The sequence below is a fragment of the Sapajus apella genome, unplaced genomic scaffold, assembly GCF_009761245.1.
Source record: "Sapajus apella isolate SASKATOON/1434 unplaced genomic scaffold, GSC_monkey_1.0 scaffold2, whole genome shotgun sequence".
Lineage (NCBI taxonomy): Eukaryota > Metazoa > Chordata > Mammalia > Primates > Cebidae > Sapajus > Sapajus apella.
In genome coordinates, this window is record NW_022436942.1 from 27,788,134 (window position 1) to 27,811,989 (window position 23,856).

Sequence of the window (23,856 nt, forward strand, 5' to 3'; positions counted from 1 at the left end):
ATTGTTGAATGGAAATTAATTGATTGCTAATTAAATTACTAGAGGTTGAAATTAGTGTGGTAGGAAACAAAATGATTAATACTACTACAGGAAGACCTAGAATTGTTGGGGTAATAAAAGAAGTGAATAGGTTTTCGTTCATTTTAATTCTCAGAGTTTTTTATGTTTTTGTGTTTTGACTATTTTTGGTGTAGGGGGTGTATAATAAATAAACTTTAATAATTTTAATTGAATAATGGAGAATAAAGTTATGACTATTGACAGAATTACAATGAATAATGAGGAAGTATCTAGTTGGGGCATTCACAGCAGAAAGGTACAGATCCTTTCAATCTTTAACTTAAAAGGTTAATGCTGGGTAGCTTATAGTGATATTAAAGTGTGGATGTGGATCAAGTTTTGAAATGTTTTAAGGGAGTTAATTTTAGGACAATAGGCATGAAACTGTGGTTGGACCCACAAGTTTCTGAACATTGCCCATAGTATAGGCCTGGTCATATAGCAGTTAAGGTAGTTTGGTTGAAGCATCTGGGGATTGCATCTGTTTTGAGGCCTAATGAAGGAATAGTTTTTGAGTGTAAGACGTCTTCAGATGAAACTAACATACGGATGGGTATTTGTATTGGTAAAATTGTTCAGTTATTAACTTCAAGGAGTCGAAGTTCCTATACACCAACAACAGCCAAGCTGAGAGCCATATCAGCAATGCAATCCTACTCACAGTTACCACAAAGAACAAAATACCTAGGAATATAACTAGCCAGGGAGGTAAAAGGTCTCTACAGTGAGAATTACAAAACACTGCTCAAAGAAATCAGAGATGACAGAAACAAATGGAAAAACATTCCATGCTCATGGATAGGAAGAATAAATATCATTACAATGACTACATTGCTTAAAGGAATTTACAAATTCAATGCTATTCCCATCAAACTACCAATGACATTCTTTACAGAAATAGAAGCAACTATTTAAAAATTCATAGGGAACCAAAAAGGAGCCCAAATAGCCAAGACAATCCTAAAAGCAAAAAGAACAAAGTTGGAGGCATGGTTTGACCTCAAACCATACTACAGGGCTACAGTAACCAATACAACATGGTACTGTTATAAAATACAGACACAAGACCAATGGAACAGAACAGAGAACCTAGGAAGAAGACCTCAAACCTACAACTATCTGATCTTCGAAAAGATGACAAAAAGAAGCAATGGAGAAAGGATTTCTTATTCAATAAATGGTGCTGGGGTAATTGGCTATTGACAAAGGACTAATATCCAGAATCTACAAAGAACTAAAACAAATATACAAGAAAAAAACAAACAATCCCATTCAAAAGTGGGCGAAGGATATGAACAGATACTTTACAAAAGAAGACATATATGACGCCAACAAACATATGAAAAAATGCTCATCATCACTGGTCATTAGAAAAATGCAAATCAAAACCACATTGAGATACCATCTCACACCAGTTAGAATGACAATCATTAAAAAATTAGGAGACAACAGATGCTGGAGAAGATGTGGAGAAATAGGAACACTTTTATACTGTTGGTGGGAGCATAAATTAGTTCAACCATTGTGGAAGACAGTGTAGTGATTCCTCAAGGATCTAGAAATAGAAACACTGTTTGACCCAGCAATCCCATTACTGGGTATATACCCAAAGGATTATAAATCATTCTGTTATAAAGACACATGCACATGTATGTTCATTGCGGCACTGTTTTATGATAGCAAAGACCTGGAACCAACCCAGATGCCCAACAATGGTAGACTGGATAAAGAAAATGTGGCTCATATATACCAAGGAATACCATGCAGCCATAAAAAAGGATGAGTTCATGTCATTTGCAGGGACACGAATGAAGCTAGAAACCATGATTCTCAGCAAACTGACACAAGAACAGAAAACCAAACACTGCATGTTCTCACTCATATGTGGGTGTTAAACAATGAGAACACATGGACACAGGGAGGGGAACATCACTTACTAGGGTCTGTTTGGGAATGGGGAGCTGGGGGAGGAATAGCAGGGAGTGAGGAGATTGGGGAGGGATAACATTAGGAGAAATACTTAATATAGGTGATGGGGGGATGGATGTAGCAAACCACCATGGCATGTGTATACTTATGTGACAATCCTGTAAGGTCTGGACATGTACCCGAGAACTTAAAGTAAAAAAAAAAAAAAAAAAAAAACTTTGGAAGACAGCCTAGGCAATACCATTCTGGACATAGGAACTGGCAAAGATTTCATAATAAAGATGCCAAAAACAATGGCAACAAAAGCAAAAATGGACAAGTGGGATCTAATTACACTTGAGAACCTTTGCACAGCAAAATAACATATCAACCGAGTAAACAGATAACCTATAGAATGGGAGAAAATATTTGCAAACTATACATCTGACAAAGTTCTAATATTCAGCATCTATAAGGAACTTAGACAAATTCACAAGAAAAAATAACCCAATTAAAAAATGGGCAAAAGATATGAACCAATACTTTTCAATAGAAGACATACATGTGGCCAACAAGTATATGAGAAAAAGCTCAGTATTAGAGAAATGAAAATCAAAACCACAATGAGATACCATCTCACACTAGTCAAAATGACTGCTACTAAAATGTAAGAAAATAACAGACGCTGGTGAGGTTGCAGAGAAAAGGGAATGCTAATATACACTGCTGGTAGGAGTGTAAGTTAGTTCAACCATTGTTAAAAGCGGTGTGGTGATTCCTCAGATAGCTAAAAATAGAACTACAATTTGAACTAGAAATCTATTACTGGATATGTATCCAGAGGAATAGAAATTATTCTACCATAAAGACATGTGCACACTGTACATCTGAAGAAGTTCTTATATTCACAAGAGCAAAGACATAGAATCAACATAAATGTCCATCAGTGACAGATTGGATAAAGAAAATGTGGTACATATTCACCATGGAATACTATGGAATCATAAAAAAGAGAGAGATTATATACTTTATGGGAACATGAGTGGAGCTGGAGGCCATTATCCTTAGCAAACTAACACAGAAAACCAAATACTGCATGTTTTTGCTTATAAATGGGAGCTAAATGATGAGAACACATGGACACAAAGGGGAACAGCACACACTGGGGCCTACTTGAAGATGGAGGATGGGTGGAGGGAGAGGATCGGAAAAATAACTATTAGGTACTAGGCTTATTACCTGGGTGATGAAATAATCTGTATACAATCCCTGTGACACAAGTGTACCTGTATAACAAACCTGCACATGTACCCCTGAACCTAAAATAAAAGTTTAAAAAATTGCTTTTTTTATTTTAAATAAGCTTCACTGAGATATAACCTACATATGATTCACCAATTTTTAGTGATCATTGATCACTAAAATTTGATCATTTTGACAAATGCATATATGTATTAATCACCACGACAATCATAATACTGAACATCTCCATTACAACAGATTGTTTCCTCCTCCCACTGCTTGGCTCTTGGCAACCACAGATCAACTTCCTATGACTATAGTTTTTATTTTCCTATAATTCCACATAAATGGAATCAAAATAAGGTAGTCATTTGTGTCTGGGTTCTTTCCCTTAGCATGGTGATGTTGGTATATTTATTCATTCCACCATACACATATATGAGTAGATGTCTTTGTGAAGACATATGTGATCATCTATCTTTAAATACCTATGAGTGAAATTGTTGTGCCACATCGTACATATGTGCTTAACTCTATAAGAAACTGCCTAACTACTTTCCAAAGCATCTGTACTATTCTGTATTCCAACTGGCAATATATGAGGATTTCAATTGCTCTCCAAATCCTTGCTGATATTTGGATCGAAGATATTTTTCATTTAAAACCATTCTAGTGAACATAAAAAAGTTGAATTTTTACTTAAAAACTTCTCATGAAGAAAACTCCAGGTCCGGATGGCCTCATGGTTAATTTTAACAAACATTAATAGAAAGAAAGAATACTAATTATAAACCAAATTTTCCAAAACATAGAAGCAGAGATATATTTCCTAATTCACTTCGTAAGATTCTGATACCCAAACCAGACAAAAACATACAAGAATAGAAAACTCTGAACAAATTGAACAAATATTCTCATGAATATACATGCAAAACTTATTATCTCAACATCATCAAGTAACATCCAGCAATATTTAAATCAGTAACATTTCATGACAAGATGGGATTTACCCCAAGAATGCAAGGTTGCTCTTAGCATTCTAAAATCACACAATGTAATTCACTGCATTATTAGACCACAAAAGAAAAGCATATGATCATCTAAACAGATGCAGAAAAAGCCTTTGATAATGTTTATCTTTCACTTAAAAGGAAAAAAACTCACAAACTAAGAATAGATGAGAACACCCTTAACTTGTAAAGGGACATATATATTTAAAAAATTGAGAACTACCATGATATTTAAAGGAAAAAACACAGTGTTTTCCCTCTTAGAGAACAAGGCAAGGATGCCTGTTTTCACCACTTCTATCCAAGACTGTAGTGTAGCTCTGGCCAGTATAGTTAAGGCAAGAGAAAAAAAGATAGATAGATTGAAATGAAAAGAGTAAATGAAATGAAAAGAGTAACACTCTATTAGTAAATTAATGGAGAAAATTTAAGAAATTTACAAAAAGTTAATAGAACTAGTCAGTTTAGCAGTCACAAGGTACAAAGTACAAGACATTAAAAAGCAATCATATTTCTATATACTAGCAAGAAAACAAAGTACATTACTACATCACTACATTCGATTTTAATAGATAAAGCTAGGGTGCTATTTAGCTCAGACTGAATGACTTTATTCTTTTTAAATTTGGGGGCATCCAGATGGGTACAAATCAATGATAATTTTTATTTCTATGACTGCTACTGAATTTCTGCATATTTTCATCTTTTGTGAACCATTTGATGTTACATTCCTGTGGTTTGCTTATACTCATCTTCTACTTCTTCTTTGCAGCATTCGTATTTTGCTTAACTACATATAAGTATTCTCGGATTGTCAGATATCTCATCTCTTTCCTGTGATATTTGTTGAAAATATTTTTCCAGCTCTATTATTTCTCTATTAACTTTGCTTGTGGAATTTCTGTCATTCAAAATTTTAATTTTATGTAGTCAAATACACTTTTTATTATAGAATTTCCTATGTAAATTTCCTAGCCTGGCTGAGAAGTTCTTCCTCACGTCATAAGTGTGCGTTGTCTACACGTTCTCTTCTAATACCTTCTCATATAAAACTAAAACAACTCAGAAATTATTGCAAACTGCATGAGATGGATGTAAACTATTCTGTGTTATGAATATATGGCCACCTGTGACAGATGCATTTGCAAGAAAGTTGTTCCTTCTTCATAGAAGAGAAATAAAATCTTCATGACATAGTTTGGCAACTCTGTCTGGGTTTACCATTTTATATTAATTTAGGCTTTTCTTTATAAAATGTATTAGTTGTTCTAATACCTGGTAAAAGAAGTCTTCTCAAAATGCTTTAAATAGTGATCCTTTTCATCCCTTTCTTGTCTATTCTCAAGAATTTATTCTTACAAGTGAATATCAAAATCTTCTTATCAAATCATGAAAAATAGGATTCTAATTAAATTCTTATCTGTTGCACATATACATTTGAAGAAAATTGATATCTTCACTGTCTTTCCAATCATAAACATTGTTTCTCAGTCTCTTCATATATTATGTCATTTAAAGAAATATTCACTTTTCTTGTAAAAGTTTCCTCTAAGAACTTTAGAGGGTTTTTTTTTTTTTCCATTCTGAATGAGTATGTTTTCCTGTTTCCATGATATGACAATTTCTAGCACAGGAAAAACTGTCAAGTTTTGTGTACTCATCTTGTACTCAGTGTAGAAGATACTAGATTGAGTCATTCAAGTTTATTCCACTACCCTCTAGAGTTCAAAGTGTAGAAAGCTAAAAAGCATGGCCTCCCAATATAATTTAGTTCCAATTAGTCAGGTGCATTTTGCTCATATAAATCCTGACGAAAAGAAATAGTTCTTAAGCAGAAACCGTAGCAAATATTTCCTAATTCAGCATTTGGCATCTCCATCCAGCAGGTGTTGTTACAATGGTGACAGATGTCTAGAAGTCCTGCAGTCAGCAGTAGCAATAGCAGCTCCCTGATTCATCAACTTCCTGCACTGCTGTTATCAGTATTTTTTTTCAACAGAAGCAAAGCTATTCTCAGTGCAAGGATATTCATTAGAGAATCCGAGAATAGAGTCTCCTCTTTTAACCCTTCTCACAATTATTATTTAATACAACATTTACGCTTTTAAATCATTTTTTTTCTTTGAGTGGATTCTATTTTCTGCTAATTGAACATTAATAGATGCACTATCCACATTACAAAACTCTTTTTAATTCTTATTAGTTCTCTTAGTTTTGTTTTTAGAGTCTCTTGGATTGTTCTTGGCAAATTAACATATCAACACCAAATATATATAATTTACTCATTTCCTAGTGTTCATATAACAGTTTCATTTTTGCATTAAAAAAAAAAAGCAACCACTCGCAACAATAATTCAAGAATGCTGGCTGGGCATGGAGGCTCATGCCTGTAATCCCAGCACTTTGGGAGGCTAAGGTGGGCAGATCACCTGAGGTCAGGTGTTCAAGACTAGCCTGGCCAATATGGTGAAACTCTGTCTCTACTAAAAATACAAAAGTTAGCTGGGAATGGTAGTGTGCACCTGTAGCCCTAACTACTAGGGAGGCTGAGGCAGGAGAATTGCTTGAACCTGGGAGATGAAGGTTGCAGTGAGCAGAGATTGCACCATTGCACTCTAGCCTGGGCAACAGAGTGAAACTCCATCTTAAAAAACAAAGAAAAGAAAAAGAATGCATATCATATGGTTTGGATCTGTGTCCCTACCCAAACCTCATGTTCAACTGTAATTCCCAATGTTGGAGGTGGGGCCTAGTGGGAGGTAATTTGATCCTGGGGGCAGTTTCTCATGGTTTCACACCACCCCTCTTGGAGCTGTCATTGCTATCTTGTTGTTGAAAAATGGGTGGCACCTCCCTGCTCTCTCTCTTCTCCTGCTGCTTCCATGTAAGACGCCTGTTCCCATGTTGCCTTCTGCCATGATTGTAAGTTTTCTGAGGCCTTCCCAGAAGCCAAGTAGATGATCAGCATTATCACCCTGCAGAACTGTGAGCCAATTAAACCTCTTTTTTAAAAAATATAAATTATCCAGGCTCAGGTATTTCTTTATAGCAATGCAAGAATGGACTAATATGACATATAGACAAAGGATAAGAATTAAACATCTTAGAAAAGGTGCCTGTGGGGAGGAGAGGAATAGAAATAGAATATGAGTTTAAAAGGAAACTGGTGAAGAGTAAAGCCTTTAAATGAACAAGGATGATGAAGTGCTATGAACTAAGAAATGTTGTTTAACTTGGTCTTCTGTGCATGAGTTGAAATTAAATCCATCCATCAGTACATACTATACTATATATGGCACCAGACATATTAAACAGGCAAGGAAGACTTTATTCAAGACTACTGCAATAGCAGAGAGAGAGATTAAAGTCAACTCCTCGGAAATCAAAGACGGGAGTTTTTCAGCACTGGGGTAATCATTTAGAAAAGTACTGGACGACATTAGCAGGGAAGTTGGTCAATGGAATGCGTCCACCACATTAAGTTATTCCTGAGTTTGCTACATTTTTCTCTGTGATTAGGCCATCTGTGTTTACGAAGTGGCATCTAAGTTATGCTTCTATCCTCCCACAGTGACTGGGAGATAGAGATGCTTTCTCCTTCAGTGTTTGCATTTCAAAGAGATGGTTCCCAGGTCCTTACGAAAGATTATTCCCTGGGTTGTAAAACTGGCAAGAGGATTGGAGAATATTTACATATATTTCAAAGAAGCAGAAAGAGAATTTGCAATTTCAAGTTTTCTAAAGTAAATGCTCTAAGAAAAGGATAACTAAGGCTTATACTTAGGAAGAGACCTGTCCAAAGTTTAGTCAAACTGAGGTGAATGCTAAGGCTGTCTTGGTCAATACATACACATATACAAGGAAATTTCCAAGATAATGAGGTCAAAAATTTGCTTCTGGCTGAACCCCAAGGAATGCAAGCATCAACTCAGTTCCCTCCTGGGCCGGCAGGCTTAGCTGCCCACCCACTGGGTATTATCAGCTAGCTGCTTTTCTGAATGGCTGGATTTTAGAAGTCTTTATTTGCATCACATTTTGGGAATAATATTTAGATCAATAAAAGAAAGTAGCGAAAAAAAAACCAACTGTAGAATCGTGTTTGAAATAGTCTGAACAACTGCTCACATATCTATTTGTCAAGAATCAGAACTTCTCAAAATTATATTTCTCTTTTCTTTGGATTCAGCACAAGATTAGAAGAATCTAGAAAAGGGTTTTGAGCTCTTTACCTGGAAGACTCCTGGCACATATTTCTTTTTTCTAATATTGAGATCTAGATAGATGAAAGAAGTCTGTTCCTAGAGAAATATAGTTGTTGTTCTTTTCCACCTGTGTGAAGGTTTATTGGGGCATTTGTTAATGGGTCCGAGTACCTGGAGCCTCTCTCCATTGGGGACGACAAGAGTTAGTTCTTCCTTGATATCTCTGACCAGCTCCTTCGGCACTTATCACTTCTTTTTATCCCTTCCTCTCCTCCACGTCTCCCCTCTTCTGTACATTCTTTGCCATTGAGCTCTCCTGCAGCTCTGCTCTCATAGTGGGGTCATTCTCCCCTATCCCCCATTTCCATCCATCCCTCTTTGATCTTGTTTTTATTTATCTATTCACTAACATGTTCTTATCTGCTCTCAGGGTTGACTTTTCTTTTGCTTGGGAACATGGAAGGATTACAATTAAGGCAATGGGTAGCATCAAATTCTAATAATAACAAATTGACTAATTGTGCCGAGCACTGCACATGTTATCAAAATACATTCTTAAAGCCATGTCACGGAGATGTTACATGTCATTTTATGGCTGGAAAAAAATTGAGATAAGAAAGGCTTAAAACCCTTTCGAAGTTCATAGAGCTGGTAAGAAACAGAACTAGGACTTTATAACCTCATCCCAAGGATGTCCTCCAGGCCATTTTTATTTTCATATATCCTGCTGCCTTCTCTGGTCTTTGGGGCAAAGAGTCTGCATTTCTTTAGGGTAATAAAACTTCAGTGAAGCTGAAATTAGAATTCTGGCAGTGCCCAGTCTAGAAAAGATAGAAGAGAGGACATTAAGAGGTATTTTGAGTTTCCTGTGGCTCACAAGATCATCTCAACCAATATCCCACTTTCATGGATGCCAGAGCATTGATTTTTCTGCTCTTATAATGATCTCTAATTCTGTCCACCTATCAGAAAATGAAAAGGACGCTATCTCTGGGCTATGTTACTTGGGGTCTACTCTTTTTTTTGAGGTGGAGTCTCACTCCGTCACCCAGGCTGGAGTGCAGTGGTGCGATCTCGGCTCACTGCGACTTCTGCCTCCTGGTTTCAAGCAATTCTCCTGCCTCAGCCTCCTGAGTGGCTGAGATTACAGGCATGCGCCACCACACCCAGATAATTTTTTAGTTTTTTTAGTAGAGACGGGATTCACCATGTTGGTCAGGCTGGTCTCGAACTCCGGACCTTGTAATTCGCCTGCTTTGGCCTCCCAAAGTGCTGGGATTACAGGCATGAGCCACCGTGCCTGGCCTGGGCTCTACTTTTTAAATTTTAAAACTGTAACATATTAATTTTTTAAAAACATCATGTGGCTTCTTTTCTAAAAGAGAAAAAAATTAAACAACAGAAAAATTTTCATCTTAATAAAAATAACAAGAACGGAATTCCTTGTGTCCCTGTTTCCTTTACATACTCAGCCATTACCTTCAAAAACCTCAATTTCAACCACATTATTCTAACATAGTCACATCCTTTTCTAATTAATATGATTTGATGTTCCCAAGCCAGCCACTCCTCACATGCATTGAGAATGCTGATCCTTGTGTCTGCCATCTTTCCATTCTCATGCCACTCATATCTTCACTTCTCTTCTTACTCAGACTAAATTCACTTGTTAAGTCGTCTGTCCCTCTATCCCCTCACATGTCTGACATAAAGGCAACTTACTCTTCACACATACCAAACTGGAGAAAAATCACACAACAATGACCACTGAACTCAAATTTATAATAAAAATATTGAATAGACCTTCCACACTACCATCAATCCAACACTAGCCTGCCTAGCACACTCTTATTGATGACTTACCTTGCACTTTGTTGACAGCACAGAGGCAATACATAGAGAATGCCCTTCCCTTCCAGACGCTAAAATTCCTACCTTTCCTGTACTACTTTACACATACTTTGCTTTCCTTCATTTTGCAGTAGATAAGGAATCTCTATTTCTGAGGTGGTCTCCACTATTCTCTGGATCATTTTGGAATTCTCATTTGCAATAAATTCACACCTTGAATCATCCCCTTTGCTGATGCATTAGCAGTTTCTCCCTGCATTGGCAAATGCTATGGTCTGTTTTCCATCTAAATATTTTTTTTTCTAGCAAACCTAGGTGTCCATCAATGCTGGATTGGATACAGAAAATATGCCACATACACACCATGGAATACTGTGCAGCCATAAAAAAGAATGAGATTCTGTTATTTGTAGCAACACGGATGCAGCTGGAGGCCATTATTCTGAGCAAATTAGTACAGGACCAGAAAACTAAATACCTCATGTTCTCACTTATAAGTGGCAGCTGAACATTGGGTACTCATGGACATAAAGATGGCAACAATGGACAGTGGGGACTACTAGAAGGAGTGGGGGAATGGGGACAAGGGTCGAAAAACTAACTGTTGGGTGTTATGCTCACTACCTTGGTGATGGGATTAATCGTACCCCAAACCTTAACATCACACAATCTACCCATGTAAGAAACCTGCACATTTACCCTCTGAATCTAAAACAAAAGCTAAAATTACAAGATTAAAAAAAAAAACCTAATGGCATCAGACTGGACTAAGGTTGAGGGTATAGAATGTAACAAAATCAAAGATGTAATTGTGTCTAAAGAATTAATGAAGATGGTTCAGAATTTGAACCTTGATTCCAAGGTCAAGAAATAATGTGTAAAAGGATTTAAGACTTGGAGGAAATAGGGAAGCAGAAAATGAAGTTTTAAAACATTTATTTTTTTCTGTTCGAGGATGAGGAACCACAGCATTATCTCTGAGTTCATCCTTCTTGGGATGTCTACTGATGCTCACATTCAGGCTCTGCTCTTTCTGCTGTTTCTGGGCATTTACTTCCTGGCCCTGATAGAGATTTTCGTAATGCCACTGGTGATCAGAGCTGATTCCACCTCTGCATACCCATGTGCTTCTTTCTGAAATGTCTTAGTTCATTTTTCTGCTGTCATAGAATACCATAGATTGGGTAATTTATGAAGAAAAGAAATGTATTTGACTCATGAGTGTGGAGGCTGGGAAGTCCAATATTGAGGAGTTGCATCTGGTGAGGGCCTTCTTGCTGTGTCATATAACTTGGTGGAAGGGCAAGCATACACATGAGACAGAGGGGAAATCATACCAAACTCATTCTTTTTATCAGAAACCCATTCCATGATAAGAGCATTAATCATGAGGGTAGAGCCTAATCATCTCTCTCTCTGTCTCTCTCTCCCTCTGAGACGGAGTCTCCCTCTGTTGCTCTGGCTGGAGTGCAGTGGCATGGTCTCAGCTCACTGCAACCTCTGCCTCCTGGGTTCAAGCAAGTCTCCTGCCTCAGCCTCCCAAGTAGTTGGGATTACAGGTGCCCACCACTCTGCCTGGCTAATTTTTGTATTTTTAGTAGAGATGGGGTTTCATCATGTTGGCCAGGCTGGTCTCAAACTCCTGACTTCAGATGATCCACCCGCCTTGGCCTCCCAAAGCGCTAAGAGTAGAGGCATGAGTCACTGTGCCCAGCCATCTCTTACGGACTAATTGTCTCTTAAAGGCTCCACCTCTTAATGCTGATACAACGGCAATTAAACTTCAACATGAGCTTTAGAGGAGTAGGTGTTGTTTAAGCCAATATTGAATATCGAGAAGCCCACCATCCTCAGAAGGAAGGACATTCCAGTCAGAAGAAAGAGCTAATGCAGAGGCTTTGGCACAGAAGAAACTTGAGTTAATTGTAGACAGAAAGATGTCTGCATGACTGAAGCTCAGCAAGTGATGGGTATAAAAGGCTGTCCACAGTCAGATCCCACAGTCAGTTTTAGACCATGATGTCAGGAATTAGTGTTTGATTCTCAGTGGTATGGGAGAGTTTTGAAAGATTACTCTGGCTTCTCTATGGAGCACTAATTATAGAAGGACAAAAGTAGAATCAGGGATGATGATTAGGAGCTATTGCAAGACTCCATGTGACGAATGATGGTATTTTTTTTACTAAGATTGCTCAGAGAAAAAGAGAAAAGAAATTTGGGATTTGTTTTGGAAGTACAGTTATAGAGCTTGCTGATACATTAGATATAGACCAGAAAAGAAAGAGAGGGCTCGAGGTAAGTCTAAATTTTCTCTTGGGCAACTGGGTAGATGATGGTACATCATTTACTGAAGTCAGCATAATTGGGGAAATGCACATTAGGAAGGCAAAAATTGAGGATTTGTTTTCTATTAGTTTAGCTGGTTGGTTGCATTTGAATAAAATGCCCAAATATGTATTAGACATCAGAGTGGAATGTCAAGTATTCAGTTGTGTATATTATTTTGAAGCTGTAGGAAATGGCCAGGGCTAACATTTGGAGTATATGTAGTATTCAGAGCTGTAAGACTGGCATAGAACATCTAAGGAAAATGAAGCACAAATCCTGGAAAGAAGCTCTACAGCATGCCAGCATTTCTAGTTCAAGCCGAGGATGATCCAGCAAGAGAAACTGAGGCACAGCAGCCATTGTGTGCCTCGAGGAAAATCATAAAGTTTTTGTTTCACAAAAGCCAAGAAAAGAGACTGCTTCAAGAATAGAGAGGTCAGCTGTGTTGAGTGCCACTGCAAATTCAAATAAGAAAAGAACAGAAAAGTTACCATTGGGTTTTGTAACATTGGATTTGAAAGTAGTTGATAATATTGATGAGAGAAGCTTCAGCTGGCTGGGTAAGATGAAAACAGAATGGTAGGTGAAAAAATAGAGAAATCAACCACAGTTAACTTTATTGAGAAGTATTCCTGTGAAGGAGATTGAGAAAATAAAGCAGTATGTTTAGAGGATGCGAAGTCAAGGGAGTTCTTTTTGTTTTTGTTTTTTGTTTTGCTTTGGTTTTTGTTTGTTTTTAGTATTTTAAAAAATACTGAAGTTTGGGTGTTCATGGATAAAGTCAAGGTAATATAATAGCAGGATTTTAGGTAGGATGGAGGTAAACAAACTTTGAATCACTTCTACAACCACTGATGGAACTGAGTTCTTGATGATGTTCAAATGGAGACTGGATGAACACTTATTGGAGATGCTGAATGGGGCTGATGTATTAGGTTGGAGATAGAAATAAAGTGATCCATGTGATCTTTTATGCTCCATACACTCCTGTCATTCTAGAAACAAGGGTTGTCTGTTCGTGTTTGTGTGAGAGAATATGGGTTAAGTATGCGTGCATGCAGGTGTACAGTAAAGATCAGGTCCTGCCAAACCTGAGGAGGCCCCAGGCTGGTCCCTGGCTAGCAGAAGGGTTAGCAGGCCTTCAGTGCCTTACTCTATGGTCTTTCCCTAGATCACAAAAGTGGCAGGAGTGGATGCCCATCCCAGGGGCCCAGGTCACTGGATACTAATACTTTCTCTATGTGTATGAATTAGTCCCCAGCAACTTGGGGCCCGAATGACTCTCTCTCCTTCTCCAAGGGGCAGCCTGGCGCATGGATACCAAATAGGAAAATACTAGAAAAAATGAAAAAGTCACACAAACTGGCTAGGAGCCATCCTCCGAACCAGGAGTGGTAAAGGAGGTAATGAGGAAGAAAAAGAGGATGGCCCAAGCCTCTTAGAGGTACTGACTTAAACCAGAGCCCATGCCTGCCAACACACTAGCCTTTATCCAAAACTAAACACATATTGAATATTGCTTAAACGTAATAACCATGCAGTTGTCAACTGGTTGGAAAAGAAAATCAGATTTTCCAGAGACCTGCCTGAGTTCTTTGAGTGCCCCACATCATTTGTTTCTCAAGGCAGTAGGCAGGAGCTCAGGTCTCCAGGAAGAACTGGAGTCAACAGTCCTTGTCAGCCCTTCCCATACCACCAGATGTGAGGAATCTTAATAAGCAATTGTTCCAAACTTTTCATTGCACAGCACAGAGAACTGGCTCAGAAAGAGGAAGCAGAAAGCGCCTTGCCAAATTCACAAAAGTAGGTCATGAACGGAGCTGGAATAAGACATTTTAGGAAGTTGAATAGTTTGTCGCTTTATCAATCTGTAATTGTTTGTCCTTTTCCTTCATTTATCAGATTTTGGACAAAAGGCTAAGATCCCTTTGGAATAAATTAGTGGGGGTGAAGGGCCATAGCTGGTAGGTGGGGAGCTGGATGGAAGCCAATGAGGAGCAATCCCGAATTATGGGTAACAGTGAGTTTGGTGTATTCTCATTTTCTCTGGTGGGGGATTTCCTAGCTAAATGTCAAGAGCTTTGGATGAAATTAATTTGAGAGGTCATTTAGCTCAGGGTCCCATCCTCAGGCAACACAAAATAGGTAGAAAGCACAAACTAATTGGACAGTTCCATAGAATTTTTCAGGATAAAGCAAACTCTATAATCCCAATTCACATTCTTGTCATAAAGAATTCAAAAGTTTCATTCCATAAAAGCCAAAATAACATGTGTCTACAAAGATTTACTCATGGAGACCACAAAGTCTGTAACTACAGTGTGAGATGAAGGAAGAAAAGAACATCTTTGATACCACTTGTCCGACTCCACAGGGGCACAGCATGCTTCACTTCTAACACTCTCTTCTCTTCAAAAGTTTTCTTTTGCCTTCTCTACCAGGGACCTTTCAGTGCAGAGAAGCCCCAGCCTTCAATCTCCTCAGTGGCCTAAGGACTGTCCTCTTGTTCAGACAAGCTTCCTAGACCACAGATTTGGGATTGAAGAGTGCTAGGCAGAGGGCAGGCAAAAGGCAGAAAAACTAATGGAAAAATCCAACTGCTTGAGCCATTTTTATGCTCCAACTGAGCGACCAAGTCTCCTTCTTACAGAAATGGTTTCTCAGTCAAATTCAATTTTATTAGAGGGTATGTTGGGCAAAAATAGAACAGTAAAAGGAAGATGTGCATGTTCCTTATTGGAATTGGGCTTAGTTAATTGCTGAATTTGAAGCAAAAAGGTAGAATGTGAATTTATATTATTCCACCCAAAAAGATATTTTTTCATTAAAATTATAAAAAACATATTTTTGAAAAAGTAAAATCAGGCCGAGCATGGTGGCTCATGCCTGTAATCCCAGCACTTTGGGAGGCCAAGGTGGATGGATCGCCTGAAGTCAGGAGTTTGAGACTAGCCAGGCTAACGTGGTGAGACCTCTTCTCTACTAAAATACAAAAATTAGCCAGGCATGGTGGCACACACCTGTAATCCCAGCTACTTGGGAGACTGAGGCAGGAGATTGCTTGAACCCAGGAGGCAGAGGTTGCAGTAGGCTGAGATTGCACCATTTTACTCCAGCCTGGGCAACAAAAACAAAACTTTGTCTCAAAATAATAAATAAACAAACAAATAAATAAATAAAATCAAAAGAATTGTCTACTCTGTTACCACTCTAACAACTCAGTTGTTTATTTTTCCATTTTAAGTTCCATATAATCCTCTATGGTATGCACATTTTTATATAATCAAATGAATTTAAACTGTTTTCTGATCTTCTTACTAGATAGCATGTCAACAATATTTTCTGTTTCTGCCTCTTCTCTGTAATTATTATTTTAATCGTTAGAAAATATTCCATTATGTGTTTCTACTAAAACGTAGTAGCTGTTCCTCAGTTATTAGACCTTTGGGTTGATCCTAGTGAAACTGTCTTGAAAAAAATACTGAAATATAAATTTTTCACACACAGACTATTTTTCTCTTCTTTTCAATCATTTGCTTAGGATACATTTTCAAAAGAAAATTGAGATTTCATCTTGTCAAAAGTATTGTATCAACACATAATGCTTCCAACAACATGGAAGGACATGTCAGTCTCACCAAATCTTGCTAGCACCGGATATTATAATTTAAAATAGTTTTTATATAAATAGATTTAGACCTGGTGTCACCATCTGGTTTCTATGTACAAGTCTTTGCTTATAAATAGAGTGGAAATATTTCATTATATTGATAGTATATGCATAGGATTTCAGGCTATTTATGTTACCATTTTAGTTTTGCCCCAGAAATTGCAGAAGCTAGAAACCATTGGGGAAGGAGAGAACCTGAAGACAAAGGGGCCCCAAATAAGACTTCTGAAGTCATTCAGTACTAGATGATAAATCTCGTAAGGCAAATATGGTAGAATAGTATTGAAAGAGGAAAATTTTAAATACTGAGGAGACAAATAAAAGAGTAATAACATTTTTTAGGCAGAAATGGGAAGACTACCTTGTGCCTAGCAGTGTGTTTAGATTAAACCAAGAAGAATCAACTAAGCGCTAGTTAAGCTAGTTCCTTTCAGAAATAGGGAGTTTATACACTAATAAGTTGCATTTGTTTTGCAATAAATTATACTCTGTTAAAGACATGTTATTATCCTGATTCTTTTCCAACAACATAACACAGCCTTTCTGTGGTGAACTAAGTAGTCCAAGGTTTCCAAGCAAATCCAATTAGTGTTGGAACTAGGATCACAAACCAGACTTTATTGTTTAAAATAATTCATTTTTATATAGTGTGTTTTGTAAACCTTGAGAGATATATTAGATGAGAAAATGATGATTTAAATTTGCCTGTTTGCCCAAAGTCAGATGCCTGACCAGTAGCAGAGCTGAGATTCATGTCAAGGTCCTCTGACTATACAGCCCCATCACCATCTATTCAGGAGAGCCACAGTGGCTTCAAACTGTCCCCTTCCATGGAAGAAGGCCATAGGCATTACAGCATATATGACATTATACTCCCAGGAAAGCGTACAGTTTCACTAACGGGGTTGCTAACGAATCATGCATTCATTTACATATTTGTTCTTTTATTTATTCAATAATCAAAACATTTTTGTGGGCTGGGCTTGGTGGCTCATGCCTATAATCCCAGCACTTTGGGAGGCAGGTAGATCACCTGAGGGTCAGGAGTTTGAGGTCAGCTTGGCCAACAGGGTGAAACCCCGTCTCCAGTAAAAATACAAAAATTAGCTGGGTGTGGTGGTGGATGCCTGTAATCCCAGCTGCTACTAGGGAGGCTGAGAATCGCTTGAATCATGGAGGTGGAGGTTGCAGTGAGCTGAGATTACACCACTGCATTCCAGCCTGGGCAACAGAGCAAGACTCTGTCTCTCTCTCTCTCTCTGTTCATATATATATATATATATATATATATATATATATATATGATCTCTAGAATGCATTAAAATAGAATAGACTTGTGCAAGAACTAGCTTTGTGATGTTTTTATTCATTTACTCTATAAGCCTTTACTAAATATGTACTAAATGCCAGGCACCATGCTTAGCTCTGAAGATAAAATGATGAAAAATATCCCAGCACTTTGGGAGGCCGAGGCGGGTGGATCACGAGGTCAAGAGATCGAGACCATCCTGGTCAACATGGTGAAACCCCGTCTCTACTGAAAATACAAAAAATTAGCCGGGCATGGTGGTGCGTGCCTGTAATGCCAGCTACTCAGGAGGCTGAGGCAGGAGAATTGCCTGAACCCAGGAGGCGGAGGCTGCGGTGAGCCGAGATTGCGCCATTGCACTCCAGCCTGGGTAACAAGAGCGAAACTCCGTCTCAAAAAAAAAAAAAAAAAAAAAAAAAAAAAGATGAAAAATACTGGCAGAGTCCCTACCCTATGGAACTTACTCAAAACATAGAGGGACATGAAACAAATTCATTCAGTCATTTAGCCATTCAACAAATATTTACTCTGAGCCCTTTCTGCATTCTAGGCACTCTTCTAATAAGTGCTAGGGATACAGCAATGATTAAAACAGATAAAGTCTGGATACCTCATTCTCCAAGATGTGTTTATTTCACATTGCATGCCTCTGTCAAAACATCTCGTGTACCCCATAAATATAGACACCATTTACCCACAAAAATTAAAAAAAGAAAAAATAAAAACAGATGAAGTTTTTGAGCTTGCATTCCAATGTAAGAAACAATTATAAATATATTATAAAATGCCAGGTGGTAAGTGCTATGGAGCCAAAGGAGGGCAATAAGAGATTGATAGCAGGGGATGGAGACAGGCTGAGGGAGGATGGGGAGACCTTTCTTACATACCCAAAATGTTTTGTTTTGTTTTTGTTATAATGATAATAAACATTATAGAAGAAAAACAAGTATCGCAAAATAGAATTATAGTGTGCAGGATGTAAAGGCTTCCCTGGGGAAAAAGTCCCCTGGACTGAAACCTGAAGTTTCTTAAGAGGATAGACATAAAAGAGGAATGGGGCGGGAGTGGGTGGGTTAGTGAGTGATGGAGCTGACAGGAAGGGTCACCGGGCACTTCCCCTCTTTGGGCCTCAGTCTCCCCACCTAGGAAGAGAGGGCATTGAGCTCCATGACCTCCAAGGCATCCTTCAGATCAAAAAGACTCGGGTTCATGATTGACATACTGAATGAGTGCAGGGATCCTTTGTGAGTCTCTCTTCCTCTCTTTCCTGTTCAATGTTTCTGTCATATGGAACTCCGTCCTAAAGCATCTTCTCTCTTGAGTGGGTTTTCTCTGAGTAAGCTTGTCAATGACAGTTTAACTCATATATTCAGCCCAAATATCTCTTCTGAACTTCAGGACCCTATATCCCAGTGTCTCCTGGATATCCCCTCCTTATCTGTAGGCTCATCAGAGACAACATTTTCAAAACTGAGGTTATCATTTTCCCCACAAACGTTCATTTTCCTGGGCCATTTATTTTGGTAAATGGGGCTCCTCCATCACCAAAACTAGAAACCTGATAATCATTTTGTATTCATTTCCCTTTACCTTAAATATCCAGTTGGGGGATGACATCCTTTAACATCCAGCTCAGTAACATTTCTCAAATCTGTCTCTTCTAGTTTGCCTTCAGTGCTACAGCCTCTGTTAGCCTACCTCTGACCAGGGTTCTGCTATACTCTCCAAGTTCTCCTTCCACAGATGAGATGTTTTCATGAATTGTGACCTCTCCTCCTTCAAATCTTGGTTCAAGGGATACAGTCTCATTTCTTCCTCTCCTGACCACTGTATTTTACACTGCAAACCTCAACTGCCTTCCTCTACCCTGTCCCCATTCACAATCTCCCTTTCCCTCATCTGTTATTTTCCATAGCACTTTCTAACACATGATATTTATTTATTATGTCTATTATTTCTTTTCTGTCTTTCTCAATTAGAATGTAAGCTCTCTGAGGACAATCATTTTTGTCTGTTGTGTTCAATGGTGTATACTAGGAGTCTAGACCTGTGCCTGGCACATAGTAGGTACTCGACAATTATCTACTGAATGAATGAATGAATGAATGGATGAAACTGCCCTAGCTATATGCTCCAGCTTGTCTTCCACACATCCAGGGTAAACTACCAATCTTTTCATGTGACCCCGTGCTTGGCATCATATGCTACCTTGCATCCTCTTGTAGCCATCTATGCCAGGCTAATAAAGTTCCTGAGTGAGATCCTATGATTTCATGCCTTCCTATATTTGGTCACACAGTTTCCTCTTCCTGGGATGCTGTTTTCCCCAGGGAGAGTAATTATCAGTCAAAATTAGCCTAACCATCATCTCTTCTATGAAGGCTTACCAGTTCATACAGAGATAACTGATTCACATTTGTGTTACCACTGTATCCTGTGTGTTAGGTTATTATAGCCTTTATTTTGTTTCTTTACATGTCTATGCGCCCCAATTAAATTCTAAGTTCCTGGAGGGCGGGATTCATGTCTTAATCAAGATTTGTATCCTCAGAGCCTGGTACAGTGTCCAGCATTTGGATGCTTGTTAAAAGTCTGTTGAATAAATAAATGGGTATTAAGGAAGCAGTTTAGGAGGAGGGACTTTGGAATGCTACATTTCTCCAGAATTGAAGTAATGATGGGGTTGATGGGTGTGACCCAGAAAGAACTATGGCTTCATAGTTCTTTATTTGTATCTTTAAGCTGAAAGTAGCATTATTTATTTATTTATTTAACAAAAGTGGCACTCCTGTGCATCTGGAATGACAACTGTGTTATATTTCTTCTTAGGGCCAGTATCTCTAATGATGAAAAATCTCACCATCATTACTGAGTTTGTCCTTATGGAATCATCTAGAAATCCTCAGATGCAGACCATGCCTTGTGTGCTCCTGGTGATCTACCTGTTGTCACTGACAAATAACCTGATGGTGATCCTGGTAATCAGGATCAATTCGCACCTTATGACACCCATGTACTTCTTCCTAGGTCACCTGTCATTACTAGACCTCTGCCTTCCTTCAGTCCCCATGTCGAAGATGCTGCAGCATGGGCAGCGGGATTCCTGAACTCCTTGACAAAGAATCTTTTTATTTACAACTTGCACTTCTGTGGCCCCAGTGTCATCCCTCACTTCTGGTGTGGGCTGCCTCCATTCTTCCCTGCTGCCAGTGAGGTACTTCTTGTTGGATCCTGTACATTGATAGGATTTGTGACTTTTTGCTGGTCCCCTCTTCTTACTCTAACACCATCTCTGCCTTCTAGCCATTTGTTTTTCTGAGGGTCAAGACAAAGCCTTCTCCACTTGCTCCTCCCACCTCACTGTGGTGCTTTTGTACTATGGCAAGGTTTTATTTAGGTACGTGACCCCTCTCTTGGGTTCCATCTTGGAGCAAGTGGTCTGCATTCAGTACAATGTGATCACATCCAAGCTGAAGCCCCTCATCTGCAGCCTCAAGAACGAGGAGGTGAAGGCAGCTCTGTAAAATGTTGAAGCAGTAAACGTGCCCCTCCCTGTATGGAAGATTCATGTTACATTTGGTCTGAAGGCAATGAGAAAAAATACTCAAGAGATGAAGCATATTAATGGCTAACTCCATCACTTAAGAAAATTGCCATTTGATGAACATAACCTCTTGGGCATGGGTAATAGAAGATTCAAGTGTGAAATGCCTTATTATATTTGGCAAGAAAATAAAGACTGAGAAATAGGCACTGGAATGGAATGGTCTTTGCTATTGTAAACAGTAATGCAATGAACGTTTGTCTGCATGTGTCCTTATAGTAAAAGGATTTATAATCCTTTGGATATATACCCAGTAATGGGTTTGCTGGATCAAATGGTATTTCTAGTTCTAGATCCTTGAGGAATTGCCACACTGTCTTCCACAATGGTTGAACTAACTTACACTCCCACCAACAGTGTAAAAGCATTCCTATTTCTCTACATCCTCACCAGCATCTGTTGTCTCCTGACTTTTTAATGATCACCATTCTAACTGGCGTGAGATGGTATCTCAGTGTGGTTTTGATTTGCATTGCTCTAATGACCAGTGACGATGAGCTTTTTTATATATATTTGTTGGCTGCATAAATGTCTTCTTTTGAGAAGTGTCTGTTCATATCCTTTGCCCACTTTTGGATGGTGTTGTTCGTTTTTTTCTTGTAAATTTAAGTTCTTTGTAGATTCTGGATATTAGCCGTTTGTCAGATGGATAGATTGCAAAAATTGTCACTCATTGTGTATGTTGACTGTTCACTCTAATGATTGTTTCTTTTACTGTGCAGAAGCTCTTTAGGTAATTAGATCCCATTTTTTAATTTTGGCTTTTGTTGCCATTGCTTTTTGTGTTTTAGTCATTAAGTCTATGCCCATGCCTATGTCTTGAATGGTATTACCTAGGTTTTCTTCTAGGGTTTTTATGGTGTTAGGTCTTACCTTTAAGTCTTTAATCCATTTTGAGTTGATTTTTTCCCATAGGGTGAAAGGAAGGGATCGAGTTTCAGCTTTCTGCACATGGCTAGCCAGTTTTCCTGACACTATTTATTAAATAGGGAATCCTTTCCCCATTGCTTGTTTTTGTCAGGTTTGTCAAAGACCAGATGGCTGTAGATGTGTGGCACTATTTCTGAGGCCTCTGTTCTGTTCCATTGGTCTATATATCTGTTTTGGTACCAGTAACATGCTGTTTTTGTTACTGTAGCCTGGTAGTATACCTTGAAGTCAGGTACCGTGATGCCATCAGCTTTGGTGTTTTCTTCTTCTTCTTCTTCTTAGGATTGTCTTGGCTATGCTGGGCTCTTTTTTGGCTCCACGTGAAATTTAAAGTAGTTATTTCCAATTCTGTAAAGAAAGTCAGTGGTAGCTTGATGGCAATAGCATTAAATCTATAAATTACTTTGGGCAGTATGGCCATTTTCACGATGTTGATTCTTCCTAACCATGAGCATGGAATGTTTTTCTGTTGGTTTGTGTCCCCTCTTAGTTCCTTGAGCAGTCGTTTGTAGTTCTCCTTGAAGAGGTCCTTCACATGCCTTGTAATTTGTATTCCTAGGCATTTTATTATCTTTGTAGCAATTGTGAATGGGAGTTCACTCATGATTTGGCCGTTTGTCTGTTATTAGTTTATAGAAATGCTTGTGATTTTTGCACATTGATTTTGTATCCTGAGACTTTGCTGAAGTTGCATATCAGCTTAAGGAGATTTTGGGCTGAGACAATGGGGTTTTCTAAATATACGATCATGTCATCTGTAAAGAAAGACAATTTGACTTCCTCTTTTCCTAATTGAATACTTCTTATTTCTTTATCTTGCCTGATTGCCCTGGCCAGAATTTCCAATACTAGGCTGAATAGGAGTGGTGAGAGAGGGCATCCTTGTCTTGTACTGGTTTTCAAAGGGAACGCTTCCAGTTTTTGCCCATTCAGTATGATATTGTCTGTGGGTTTGTCATAAATAGGTATTATTATTTTGAGATACGTTCCATCAAAACCTAGTTTATTGAGAGTTTTTAGCATGAAGGGCTGTTGAATTTTGTTGAAGGCCTTTTCTGCATCTATTTAGATAATCATGTGGTCTTTGTCTTTGGTTCTGTTTATGTGATGGATTATGTTTATGTATTTGCATATGTTGAACCAGCCTTGCATCCCAGGGATGAAGCCATCTTGATTGTGTTGCATAAGCTTTTTGATGTGCTATTGGATTCAGTTTGCCAGTATTTTAATGAGGATTTTCACTTCGATGTTCATCAGGGACATTGGCCTGAAAATTTCTTTTTTTGTTGTGTTTTTGCCAGGTTTTGGTATCAGAATGATGTTGGCCTCATAAAATGAGTTAGGGAGGATTCCCTCTTTTTCTATTGTTTAGAATGGTTTCAGAAGGAATGGTACCAGCTTCTCTTTGTATCTCTGGTAGAATTCGGCTGTGAAACTGTCTGGTCCTGGACTTTTTTTGGTTGGTATGCTATTAATTGCTTCCTAAATTTCAGAACTTGTTATTGTTCTATTCAGGGAATAGAATTCTTAGTCTTGGAGGGTGTAAGTATCCAGTAATTTATCCATTTCTTCTAAATTTTGTGGTTTAGTTGCATAGACGTGTTTATAGTATTCTCTGATGGTAGTTTGTATTTTTGTGGGATCGGTGGTGATATTGCCTTTATCATTTCTTATTGCATATATTTGATTCTTCTCTCTTTTCTTCTTTATTAGTCTGGCTACTGGTCTATCTATTTTGTTGA

The 23,856-nt window shown here is 38.3% G+C and overlaps 1 long non-coding RNA gene across 1 annotated transcript; it reads left to right on the plus strand.

Annotated features, from left to right (window-relative positions):
* Positions 1-555: 555 nt before the first annotated feature.
* Positions 556-11,005, plus strand: LOC116556907. The gene is made up of 3 exons (XR_004271242.1): positions 556-567; positions 7,664-7,670; positions 10,580-11,005. It is a non-coding gene; the product is annotated as an uncharacterized LOC116556907 (long non-coding RNA).
* Positions 11,006-23,856: the final 12,851 nt, after the last annotated feature.